Genomic DNA, 13,122 nt, shown 5'->3' on the forward strand with positions numbered 1-13,122 from the left:
AAGTAATTCACACGCTGGAACAACCACAGCCTTAAGCCCACTATCGGCATCCTGAGGAAAGGCAACAACAACAATATAAAATCCAAAAAGGCATACAGGCCAGATAGAACCTTGGACCCACCAATTTAGCCCATCAAACGCACAGCTGAACTCAGTGAAGACAGCCAGTCCCAACCTTGCTCACAGATGCAGTCCCTCTGTGTAAGACTGTAAAGACTGGAGGGGGTGTCTGTACTCCTGCTCTCTATATGGCAGAGGAGAGGCAGAGTACCCCAGTCAAGATTCTCTATTATTGGTAACGTAGTCGAGCAATCAAGGCTTAGCTTTCAGGAGGTGATGCAGGCTGGTTCTTAAGTACAGTGCAGTCCCCAAACACCCACAAAGGAGTGTCCACAAACTATGTTAGTGAAAACACAGTCTTTATATTATTAAGGTTGAAGGTTAGATACACACTCACAATAACTCACTTTGTGCTCAGTTAATCTACAATGGCAAATATAGACATGGTTCTATGTGGTACTACAATTACTTTTAGATTTAATTAAAGTGCATTAACTGTACTTTGTTTAAATGTCACACAAATCAAGTAATAAAGCAAACCAACAATAGACATAGGAGAAAAAGCAGTTAGTTAGAACAATTGGCAGAATAATGAGCCCCTACCACAGGCACAGTTCTGTATGAGGATCCCCCAACCTGGGCAACCTGGAAATAAAAATATATTGCACAAGCCCAGTCTATATATTGTTCACAAGAGTCTAATATCCTTCTAAATAGTTATACAACTCCAATGTACCTGCAATAGCAGATTTCGATGTAGGGTAGTCGATGGATCCGTCTTGAGCGGCTCCCTTTATGGCAGGAGTCACGAATTGTCGAGATCTGACGAGAAAAAAAAGGTGAACACGGTTGTCGCAGCAGCATCGTCGTTTCTTGCGGTGCTCGTTGACGATCGGTCGAAAACGTCCTGCAAGCTGAGGCATGCGGTGCACCTCGTCAACGAGTGTTCGTTGCCGTAAAGAGTTAATGAAGAACTTTGGCCCAGCAAGGCTGTCGAGTCATCCAGCGTCTATGCAGTCTTTGGGTGGCAGGAAACCCATTGGCGGATTCTCCTTGGTCATCGGCGGCCTTGACTTTCTCCGTCTGGACGAAAGCGGTCGACAAGGATGAGCAAGGGAGTCTTTGTTTCAATGTTCTTAGGAAAAAAAATACTGTGGCTCCGGACGGCGATGGCAGTCATCAACGGTGATGGACTTCAATGTCCGGGCGCTTCTCTTCATGATTCTGCAGCAGTCACCATCTCCGGTCGGCAGCCTTTCAGGGGTCTGACGTCCAGGGAGCTTTGGCAAAGATCAGCTGGTGCACAATGGTTTCTCGTCGCTCGGAAAGAGGTCTCCTAGCCAGGTCCTCTCTTGGATCAGTTCCTTAAAGGCACAACAGCTTTCAGATTAGCGAAGGACAATAGCAGCAACTCTATTTCTTCCAGTGGGCTTCAAAGTTAAGCATCAGTTTCAACTTCAGCTTCTGAACGATTTCTAGCAGTGAGAGGCCCCCAGATATACTGTTGATCTCCCATTCACTCTTCTGGGTCACACTCAGGCAACCAATCATTCAGAAGGGCATTCAGGCAGTCAGTTATCCAATCAGGCGTGCAGTGCATTCAGGCCATTCTTCTCCATACAGACACTCACAACACAGAATGAGGATTCAGACAAGCATTGCGCCATTCAACACTCCACATTGCGTTCATACCGGTTTTGGGCAGGGCGATCTCAGTGATTGTGTCAAGCACTAGATACTAGACACCCACAACCCGGAATGCATATTCGTCACACACTCTATTCACCCAGGTCCCACCCCACGGGTGTACCCACAACATACAGTCATCAGGAAGGCTCCAGGCAGTATGGCCTGGACTTCCCCACAACACCTTATATGGAACTTCCACCCAATAGCCAGTCAGAGGGAAGGGACAGAGTCAGGGCTTCCAGGGACTTCACGAAAAGTTTGATAACAGGCGATAGAAAGCAAGAGGCCACAGGGGCCATCTTGTTTTCTATCAGGAACCCAGTGATTCCAATGATAGGGCCTGGGCATCCCAAAATGGAGGATGCACAGGACACCTGTCAATTAAGCACAGAGCTGCCAGCAGCCCATAACCTGCTCTGTGGCCACACACAGGTGCACACAAACATACACTAGGAGTACAGAGTCATACTCCCACCCATGGGTGTGATAAGGGTATCCCAAGGGTCTGTTCACCAAACCAAAAATAGGAAGAGCTGCACCGCCAGGGGTCCCAAATTAACTCCTGTGCTGAAAACAAGTCAGAGCATACATGATAAAGCAATAAAGGACAAGGATATGGAGGCCCTGTCCCTTCAATGCATTTCCAACATCACAGTCACCCCTTCCCCCCAGACTGAGGTTATGGCGTTTAATCTCCCACGAGACTGACACTCTCATCCAGACAGTCAACATACCTTCTGGAAAGGCCATGTGTATTATCATGACTCTTCCCTGGTCTATGCTCTAAGGTGAAGTCTAGCCCTTGCAGGCTAATGGACCACCTGAGCAGTTTCGGGTTTTCACACTTCATCTGCATAAGCCACATCAGGGGATTATGGTCTGTTGGGACCTTGAAGGTAGACCCTGTAAGGTAGGACCTGAAACACATAACGCTCCAAACTAGACTGAAACATTCCTTTTCTACAGTAGCCCACCAAAGTTCTCTACCCTTGAGTTGTCTACTGATGAATATGATCTGATGTTCCCTCCCTCTGTCATCTAACTGTGACAAGACAGCTCCCATTCCGGTATTGCAGGCATCCGTCTGGAGGATAAAGGGTTTGCTGCAACTAGGCGCACACAACACTGGTGCCCTACACATACTTTCTTTCAAGCCAACAAAGGTTGTCTGACAGTCCTCAGTCCAATGAACCTTACTCAGTTGTTTGGGTGAAGTCAGAGCTGTCAGAGGTGCAGCTATGGTTCCATACTCTGCCATGAAATTGTGATAGTACCCAGTGAGGCCCAAAAAGGATCTCACCTGGATTTGAGTAGTGGGAGTCTCCCAGTCATTTACATCCTGTACTTTACTGGGGAGAGGTTGTATTTGACCCCCTCCTACCTCATGACCAAGATATGTGACTTTCCCCTGAGCTATCTGGCAGTTGGTGGCCTTGATAGTGAGGTTAGAACTTTTCAAGGCCTGCAACACTTTATTCAAGTGAGTCAAATGCTCCTCCCAAGTGGAACTGTAGACAGTGTTGTCGTCTAAGTAGGTCACACAAAAGACCTCCAGCCCACTGAGTGCATGATTGACTAAATGTTGGGAAGTGGCAGGTGCATTTTTCAACCCAAAAGGCATGAGTCTAAACTGGTAGAGCTCCTCATGTGTTGAGAATGCAGTCTTTTCCTTGGCATGGTCCGTCAGAGCAATTTGCCAATAGCCTGAGGTAAGGTCAAAGGTGCTCACAAATTTGGCAGCACCTACGTGTCCACAAGCTCATCAGCCCTGGGCTATGGGTGCGCGTCAGTTTTGGTGATGGCATTGACTCCTCTGTAGTCCACAAAGAATCTCTAATCCTTGGTAACTGCCTGGGAACTTGCATTGGGGACAAGGACCACTGGACTGGACCAGGAACTGGTTGAGGGTTCAATAACACCCAGATCCAACATCTTGGCAACCTCAGCCTGGATGTGGATCTTAACTGTATCTGACATACAGTAGCAGTAGCACCTGATTTTGACAGGCACACGGTCACCAGTGTCAATTTGGTGCCTACACCATGGTGTAAGGCTTGGTGTCAGTGAGAACAGAGAGGCATAATGCCGGAGCAAAGCCCTGCAGGCCCTCTGCTGCTCTGTTGTCAGATCTGGAGAGAGATGCGCTCCCTCCACTGAGCCATCCTGAGGGTTGCTATGCAGCAAATCAGGAAGGGGCTCACTCTCATCCTCTTCTTGCTCTGAAGCCAGCAAGAGACATGAGACTTCACCTCGCCTATGGAAAGGCTTGAGCCTGTTAACATGGAATACCTAAGGGGCTACCCAAGGGACTCCCATGTCAACCAGATAGTTGACTTTGCCCATCTTGGAGATTATCCTGAAGGGTCCAGTCCACTTATCTGCCAAAGCTCGAGGCTTGATAGGCTCCATCACAAGGATCTCCTGTCCTCGAGTGCAATCCACTTGCGAGTCTTTAAGGTCATGCCAGCACTTGTTCAATTCCTGGCTGGCTTGAGATTCGCTGTCGCCTGACCCATCATTTGTGTCATCCTCCGTCTTTGGCCCCCACTTGCTTGGCAGGACCTGAAGGAGTGGCTTCCAAACCTTCTCTGATTAAGGCAAGGGGCCCCCTCACTGTATGGCCAAAGAGTAACTCAAAGGGGCTGAAACCAACACCCTCTTGAAGTACCTCTCTGTAAGCGAACTACAGTCATGGCAGGAGGAGATCCCATTTCCTCCTTAGGGGCTCTTCTAAAGCACCTAGCATGCCCTTGAGAGTTTTGTTAAATCTCTCAACCAGACCATTGCTCTGGGGATGGTAAGAGGTAGAGAACCTGTAGGTTACCCCACACTCTTTCCACATGAATTCCATGTAACTCAACATGAAGTTGGATCCTCTGTCAGAGACAAGCTCCTTAGGGAATCCAGCGCGGGTGAAAATGCCCAGGAGAGCTCTGGCAACCACCTTGGCAGTAATAGTCTGAAGGGCTATAGCCTCAGGGGACCTGGTGGCATGATCTACCAAGACCAGGGTGAACCAATGCCCACCTGAAGTGGGAGGGTCAAAGGGACCGACAATGTTGATTCCCACCCTCTCAAATGGTTTGCCAACCACTGGCAACAGCTGCAGTGGGGCAATGATACTGCCTCCAGCCTAGCCAGAAAACTGAAAAGTTGGGCAGGACCTGCAGTGGGACTCCACTTCTACTCCCATCTGGGGCCAGTAGAAATGGACAGAGAGCCTTTGCTTTGTCTTCTTGGCACCAAGATAACCAGCCAAGTGTACCTCATGCGCCAACTGCAGTAGGAAGGGCCTGTAAACCTGGGGTACCACCAACCTCTTGAGGGCACCAGCTCAGGCTTAGGGGGCTCACTAACAAGGAGCTCACCTTCCCAATAGATCCGGAACATCCTAGGCGCTTCTCCCTGTTCCTGGGACAGGGCCTGTTTCCTCAGACCCTCGAGAGAGTGGCCCTCTCTCAGACACCTACAGACGTCTGCCCGGGAGGGTCCCCCTTCAGCCAGCAAGCATTGAAGGTCGGGGTGGTCCTCCGGGTTGAGCACCTCTCCCGCAGGAGGGTCTTCTGCCTCGTCTCCCACAGAAGTTGAGTTTGGGTTTACTACTGGACCCAGCCCGTCCGGAGCATGAATCCCAATAGGTGCTGCAGGAGAAGTAGCCCCTTACACAGAGGTGGCCTTCTTGTTCCTCCTTCTTGCCTTAGGCCTCACCTTTGGCTTGGGTACCTGACTCTCAGTCTGACCCGGTGTCACCTGTGACCTAATGACTACAGCAGCACTAATGGGGAGACCATCCGGGATCAACCCCATCTCTACTAGATCATTACGCAACAAAATGTTAGCAGGAACATTGTCCTGAACCAGGACAGGGAGCTTTGCTGTCTTTTCTCCAATCATGAGTGTGACTAAGGCTACAGTTGATAATTTGGGATGCCCACCAGTTAACCTCGTGGTTCTCAGAGGAGCACCTATATAGTCCTCTGGCTTGAGAAGGGTCCTGTCACAGTCATGCTTGCCCCAGTGTCTCTCAAATCAGTAGAAGGCTGGCCATTCAAGAGGACACTTCTCAAAAACCTACAGGTGTTCTGTGGGATTGTCACCAGTACTTCTTTGTACTGGTCCCAGGCCCCAAGGAACACTAGGGAAATCTCTACAGGAGCACCGCATGAGATTCCTGTAGAGGAGCGGAGGACAGTGGCCTCCACCTCAGACATGTGATAAGGGTAGGTCAGGATGACAGCCGGGTTTGCCAAGTGCCTTACCTTTACACTTGGAGTCACCCCTCTTGTGATCCAGAGCCCCACAGTCCCAACAAGTGCCAGGAATGCGGGGTACAGTACTGGAACCACTGGGAGCCTGTGTTGCAGCAGGTGGATGACTACTCTTACTCCCACCCACATAGGACTTATCCCAACTAGATTGTTGGCTCTTAGGAGCGGATGGGTTTGGTTCACTCGACTGTGATTGATTCTGGGACTCCTCAGCTTTCTGAGAGGCCCTTTTCTTTGTCCTTGTGCTTCTCACTAGTGTCCTTAGGGGACACTCGGTGGGAGACCGACTTGTCAGCCAACCTAGCCAGCTTAAAGGGGTCCAAAATGTTCTGGTCAGCAACATACTGAAGCAGCTGTGGTGAACAAGCTGCCGATAAATGCTCAAAACAATAAAGGTGTGACAATTCAATAAACATTTTCACTTTGTAGCCATCAATCCACCCCATCATGTTCATATGTTCAGCACTCACGCAGTAAAACCAAAACACATTCTCTCTTTTCTTAAGATCCATGAACCTTTTAAGATATTGGGTAGGTGTCTTGCCAAACTTGGCAATCAAAGCATACTTCATGCACTCATACTGACCCCTTTATTTAACACTCAGTTTCAGAATACAGTTATACCCAGTCTGAGAAACTCTGCTTAACAAACACTTAGCCCAATCTCTTTTATCAACATCATAAATTTCACAAGCCATTTCAAATGCTTCAATCCATTGTGGATATCAGAGCCCTCCACATACACACCAACCAAATCTTTCATAAAATTGGTGGCTGGGGACCGTACACTCTCCACTGGTTTCGCTCAAGACTTCACTCTAGCTTTCTCTATCTGGATTTGCTGACATTCACTGTCCTTGTCTTTGAGTTCAAGAACTGTACTTAATTTAAATGTCACATAAATCAAGTAATAAAACAAACCAACAATAGACATAGGAGGAAAAGCAGTTAGTTATAACAATTGGCATAATACTGAGCCCTTACAACCAGGCACAGTTCTGTATGAGGATCCCCCCACCTGGGCAACCTGTAAATAAAGATATATCATACAAGCCCAGTCCGTATATTGTTTACAAGAGTATTATTTCCTTCTAAATAGTTCTACAACGCCAATGTACCTGGAATAGCAGAGTTTGACGTCGGGTCATCGACGGATCCTTCTTGAGCGGCTCCCTTTAAGGCAGGTGCCAGAGATTGTCGTGATCCTACGAGGAAAAAGGGTGAACACGGTTATTGCGGCAGCAGCTTCGGTTCTTGCGGTGCTTGTTGACGATCGGTCGAAAACTTCCTGCAAGCTAAGGCGTGCAGTGCACCTCGACAACGAGTGTTCATTTCCTGCAAAGAGTTAATGAAGAACTCTGGCCCAGCAAGGCATCGAGTCATCCAGCGTCTCTGTGGTCTTTGGGTGGCAGGAAACCCACTGTCGGATTCTCCTCGGTCTTCGGCGGCTTTGACTTTCTCCAGCAGGACAAAAGTGGTCGACGAAGATGAGCAAGGGAGTGCTTGTTTCAATGTTCTTAGGCAAAGGAGTACTGTGGCTCTGTCATGATTCCTACCCCCGAGCATCCGGATCGAGTCCATCAGCCCCGGGAGCAGGCATGCAGATACTTATTAAAACCCCAAACAGCCCTGGCTCGGGGCTGTTTGGATTCAGTCCTGGAGCCTTAGGCGCCGGGCTCATCATAGAAATCAGTCCTGGCGCCATAGGTGCCAGGCTCATAGACTTTACTTACCTTATGCAGACCATGCTGCAAATGAGTCCAAGCAAACATGAGGCCTGGATGGGACTATTTTATTACAGGAATTATTTTTCCCTCGGGTGTGGTTCTGGGCAACTTCTTACCTGGGACTACTTTGCAGGCTATTTAAACCACACCCGAACAGCAGCCCATGCTTTGAGTTATTCTGCATCCAGCAGCGTAACGCTCACCGTGTCTGCAAGTCAGCATCCAGTCTTCTGCCACGCCCGCCTCGAATCCGGAGCTCCTAGACAAAAGGAAAAGCAAGGAGAAGAGGTTAGATCATGGATATTATTTGATTCCTTACCTGATTCCGGACCCAGCAAATCTCCGAGCATGGAAAGGACATTATTTCAGCATGCGTCGCTTCGCCAGCAGCAACGCCAAGTTATACTCACCAGTCCACCGCATCTTTCGACTCGGCGCTGCCTCCATCATTTTCTCCGTCGAAACCCAGCAACTGGGGGGAAAACAAAAGGAATAACAAGGTGAGCCGAGAAAACCGACAAAGACAATCTCTTGCCACCATAGGCTTACCTGCTTTACCACCTATGCCGCACCTATAAAGGGAGAGAAAACAGCAAGTTAAACTTATGCAACTTTTACCGGACAGTGTTTGGTAGTACAGACTCTTACCTGAACGCCATCAGCTGCCTCCAGGCAATATTCTTTTGGACCCAGCTGCAACCTAATGAGGGAATGGAACAAGAGTGAACATCGGACATATTGAACTCTTTGAACTTTATAGACACTGGAGTCAATATTCTTCCGGAACTCCTCCAGTACCTTCAAACCAGTGAAGTAACTGGTATCTACGTACCCCTGCATGCCATGCACGATGGAGAGCTCATCATTTAAAAATATAAGGTGAGGTTACCAAGAGGGGATATTGGAGGTGATTAGTGGGGAGAACGAGAACAGTTGGGGGGCCATCACTAAAGTCCATGGGTGGCTAAATCCCTTTCTCCACTTGCAGAAGAATACTTCTACGAGTCCAGCAGACAAGATTAGGCGGGCCAGTCCAGACTGTCATCTCTGCACTACGCATCACGTTGGTGGAGACCGCAGCTGTCCGAGTCCGATCGACGCCCCTGTGGGAACCAGCTGAGCATAACAGAACACAAAGCCTATCTACAAATCCCCACCTGGGCGTAATGGAGACCTCAGAAACCGACCAACTAGCCCAATTGTTAGGGGAACTAAGGGCAGAAGTGCACTCCGCGCGCCAAGAAACTAACGCCCTCAGGAGAGAATTGATTGTGTCAAAAGAACGCACAGATGATCTTGCCAGACAACTGCTGCAAAACCAAGCCGGGCAAACACCACTACCAGGACTTTGGGGGAATTCAACCCCTGTTTCATCGAACAGCCCTGTGCAAGTGGTTCTACCAGGGAGCATTCCTTTAGCTCCACCCGTACTCTTTGCTGGGGACCCGAAACGGTTCACCGTGTTCATGAACCAATGCCGCTTGCACTTTTTATGCAGACCAGGAGCTTTTCCAAATGACCAAGCCAAAGTGGCCTTTGTACTGTCATACCTTAGTGGCAGTGCAGCAGATTGGTCAATTCCATTAGTCAACCAGGATGACCCTCTTCTTCGGGATTTTCAGGGTTTTCAATTGAACATGGAAAAACTATTTGCCAGACATTCACAGGGACAGGCCCTGGATACCGAACTTCTATCCCTACAACAAGGAAACCAGGACCTGCTAACTTATATCGCAACCTTCAATAGGTTGGTGGTGGAAACCGGATGGCCAGAGGTAAAGCGAATTACATTATTTCATCGTCGACTTCGGGGTGAACTCAAAGATGTTTTGGCCCAAGTTGTGAACCCACCTCAGGAATGCGCAGAATATATAGACTTAGTGGTCCAGCTAGACCACCGATTTCAGAATAGAAAAGCCGATCGAGCTAAGTTCGAGAATCGGGTATTGGTTAAACCTAATGTTACTCCAAAGGAACAGATGCATCAGAACCAATGCAGATCGGGGGGGGGGGGTTAAGGGACCCTTAACTCAAAAAGAAAGAGATAGGAGTTGACAGATGCAGTTGTGTCTGTACTGTGGGGCCTCAGGACATTTTCTACATGATTGCCCTATAAAGCCATCCAAGAAAGTAGTCAGAGTTGCTGATAGATATGAAACAGGGCCTGATTTGTGAAATGACCACGCCAGACAAGCGTAGAGGTCCACTTGTCGAGCTTAAAGAAGGACACTCAGACCTCCTACCTAATCATACCAATGGTCCTTATTGATCCAAGGCAGCCATCACGTATGCACGCAGTTAGAGCATACATTGATAGCGGGGCCGTAGGAAACTATGTGGACCACGAATTGGCTTCTAGGATGAATCTACCTCTCTGCAAAAAGACCACTTCAGATGTTATCACCACAGTCGATGGAACTGAAATTGCCTCTGGGCCTGTAACTCATTCCACCACAGAGATGACACTGTTGGGTCAAGATGAGCATCGAGAGACTATTGTGTTTGACTTAATCAAAGCCCCGCAGTTCCAAATAATACTGGGGATACCTTGGTTGGAAACACATAATCGTTTTATTGACTGGCGAGAGAAGAGAGTAACCTTCCTGGAGTGTGCACACACCTGTTACCCGGAAAAAACCTTGAACAAAAGCCTGGCCACAGTCGCTAATCCAGTCATGCAGTTACCTCAGGAATATCTAGAATTCCAGGATGTTTTCCAAAAAGAACAGTCAAACACCTTGCCACCTCATAGATCATACGATTGTCAAATCGACCTCATACCCGGTGCATAACCTCCATGCAGTAGGATCTATGCCCTTACGGAACCCGAAAACTGTCACCTACGACAATACTTGGACCAATACCTTGCTGATGGCTTCATTCGTCCATCTAAGTCCCCCACATCTTCAGCTTTATTGTTTGTGTCCAAAAAGGAAAGTGACCTCAGAACGTGCATAGACTACCGTGCATTAAACCAGATCATGGTGAAGAACCGATATCCATTGCCTCTGATCCCCGAACTACTAGACCAAGTAAAGGATGCTTGCATCTACATTAAATTAGATCTCCGAGGGGCATATCATCTGGTACGTGTAAAGAAGGGCGACGAATGGAAGACCGCTTTTCGCACCAAGTACGGATTATTCGAATATCAGGTGATGCCCTTCGGATTGTGCAATGCACCAGCAGCCTTCCAGTATTTTATGAACAATGTCCTTCGTGAACTCATTGACGTCTGTGTTGTCGTATACATAGACGATATTCTAGTGTACTCCTCCTCAGAATCAGACCATGTTAAGCAAGTTCGTGCAGTCCTTCAGAAACTACGCCAGCACAAGTTATATGCAAAATTGGAAAAATGTGTTTTTCATGCTACAGAAGTTGAATTCCTTGGATTTATCCTGACTCCAAAAGGAGTCCGAATGGACCCTCAAAAGGTGGATGCAATTCTCAAGTGGCCATCACCAAGTTCAATTAAAGAAGTGCAAAGCATGCTTGGATTTGCTAATTTCTACTGCAGATTTATTCCTGACTTCTCATATGCTGTACACCCCATCACAGCACTTTTTCAAAAAAACAAATGCTTCTAGTGGACCGAAGAGGCTGAAAAAGCCTTCCAAGAACTGAAATTGAAATTCACGTCGGCACCTGTCTTAAAGCATCCACGCCCCGAGCTCCCATACATAGTTGAAACCGATGCATCCAGTTTAGCCATGGGGGCTGCCTGTCCCAGAAGAATCCGGAAACCGGTTAACTTCATCCAGTAGCATTTTAGTCCAGAAAATTCTTGGCCCCCGAATTAAACTATGCAGTTACCGATAAAGAGTTGTTAGCCATCAAATCCGCCTTCAAGGCTTGGCGACATTATCTTCTCAGTGCCAGGGATACCATTACTATAATCACTGATCACAGAAACTTGCAGCATTTAAAAACAGCCAAGGCCCAATCATCGCGTCAACTTCGATGGGCCTTATTCCTTGCCAAATTCGATTTTGTGATCACTTATCGACCAGGTTGTAAGAATGGTAAGGCAGACGCTTTATCCCGAATTGGGATGGGAGAAGCATATTCGAACCCGGAACCGGTGCCTATAATTCCTGAACAAAGAATTCTTGGGATAACTACTCTACAGACCTTAGAAGATATTCATTTAAAGATCCATCAACTTTTCGATTCAGCAGCCCTGCAGGACTGGGTTAAAAACGATCAAGATTATTCAGTTGTCAATGACCTACCTTACTATCAAGGGCGTCTATTTCTACCACACAAGGAACTACAAGAACAAGTCATCTCCAACTACCATGAATCTCTGATGGAAGGGCACCCAGGTATTGCAAAAACTGAAGCTAAAATTAAAAGACAATTCTGGTGGCCCACCTGACGAAAAGATGTAAAGTCATTTGTACTGTCTTGTGGCATCTGCGCCCAGAACAAAAGTCAAAAGAAGAAACCAGCTGGTCTTTTACAACCTTTAGATATTCCACCCACACCATGGCACACTTTGTCTTTAGACTTTATTAAAGATCTACCGCCATGTAATGGATTCAACACCATTCTAGTTATTGTGGATGTCCCACTTTATTCCTTTAAAAGGATTACCTTCTGCTTCAATCTTGGCCAAGGAATTTCTCGAAAATATTGTTCGAATACATGGATTTCCTTCCATATTGATCTCTGACCGAGGTAATCAGTTCATTTTGCAATTTTGGCAGAAGTGTTGTCAATTGGCACAAATCGACGTTAAGGTTATCAACCAGTCACCATCCCCAAGCCGATGGTCAGACGGAGAGAACCAACCAGACTCTTGAACAATACCTACGCTGTTTGCTCCACCAAACCAAAAGTAATTGGAAGGACATTTTATGGATTTCTGAATACGCATACAATAACTCTGTACATTCAGGAACCGGACAAAGTAACTTTTATACCATATGTGGACATCAACCTCGAACCTCAGAACTCGATTCGCCCCAGCATTTAGAAATGCCGGCAGTAACTCATCTGCATTCTACTATTACACAAGCTTTTAAAGAGGCAACAAAAAATTTGAAGCAAGCAAAAGAGAAATACAAGAAAAATGTTGATCAACATAGAAGTGAGACCCCACCATATTGAATCGGAGACCAAGTTTGGCTGTCTACATTACATATACCTCTGAAAGGAACTCAGACTTTTAATCCTAGATATTTGGGACCTTTCGCCATTAAGGCCATTATCAACCCGGTGGCCGTCAAATTAGAATTACCCTCTAATATACGGATTCATCCTGTCTTTCATGTTTCACTTCTAAAACCAGTTCAACCCGGGACAAGGTTAACCAAACCACATGACCCCATCCTAATAGATGGAGAACCTGAATTCGAGGTAAAAAACATCCT

Source organism: Ambystoma mexicanum, chromosome 13 (assembly GCF_040938575.1).
Source record: "Ambystoma mexicanum isolate Mex_15411 chromosome 13, UKY_AmexF1_1, whole genome shotgun sequence".
Taxonomy (NCBI): domain Eukaryota; kingdom Metazoa; phylum Chordata; class Amphibia; order Caudata; family Ambystomatidae; genus Ambystoma; species Ambystoma mexicanum.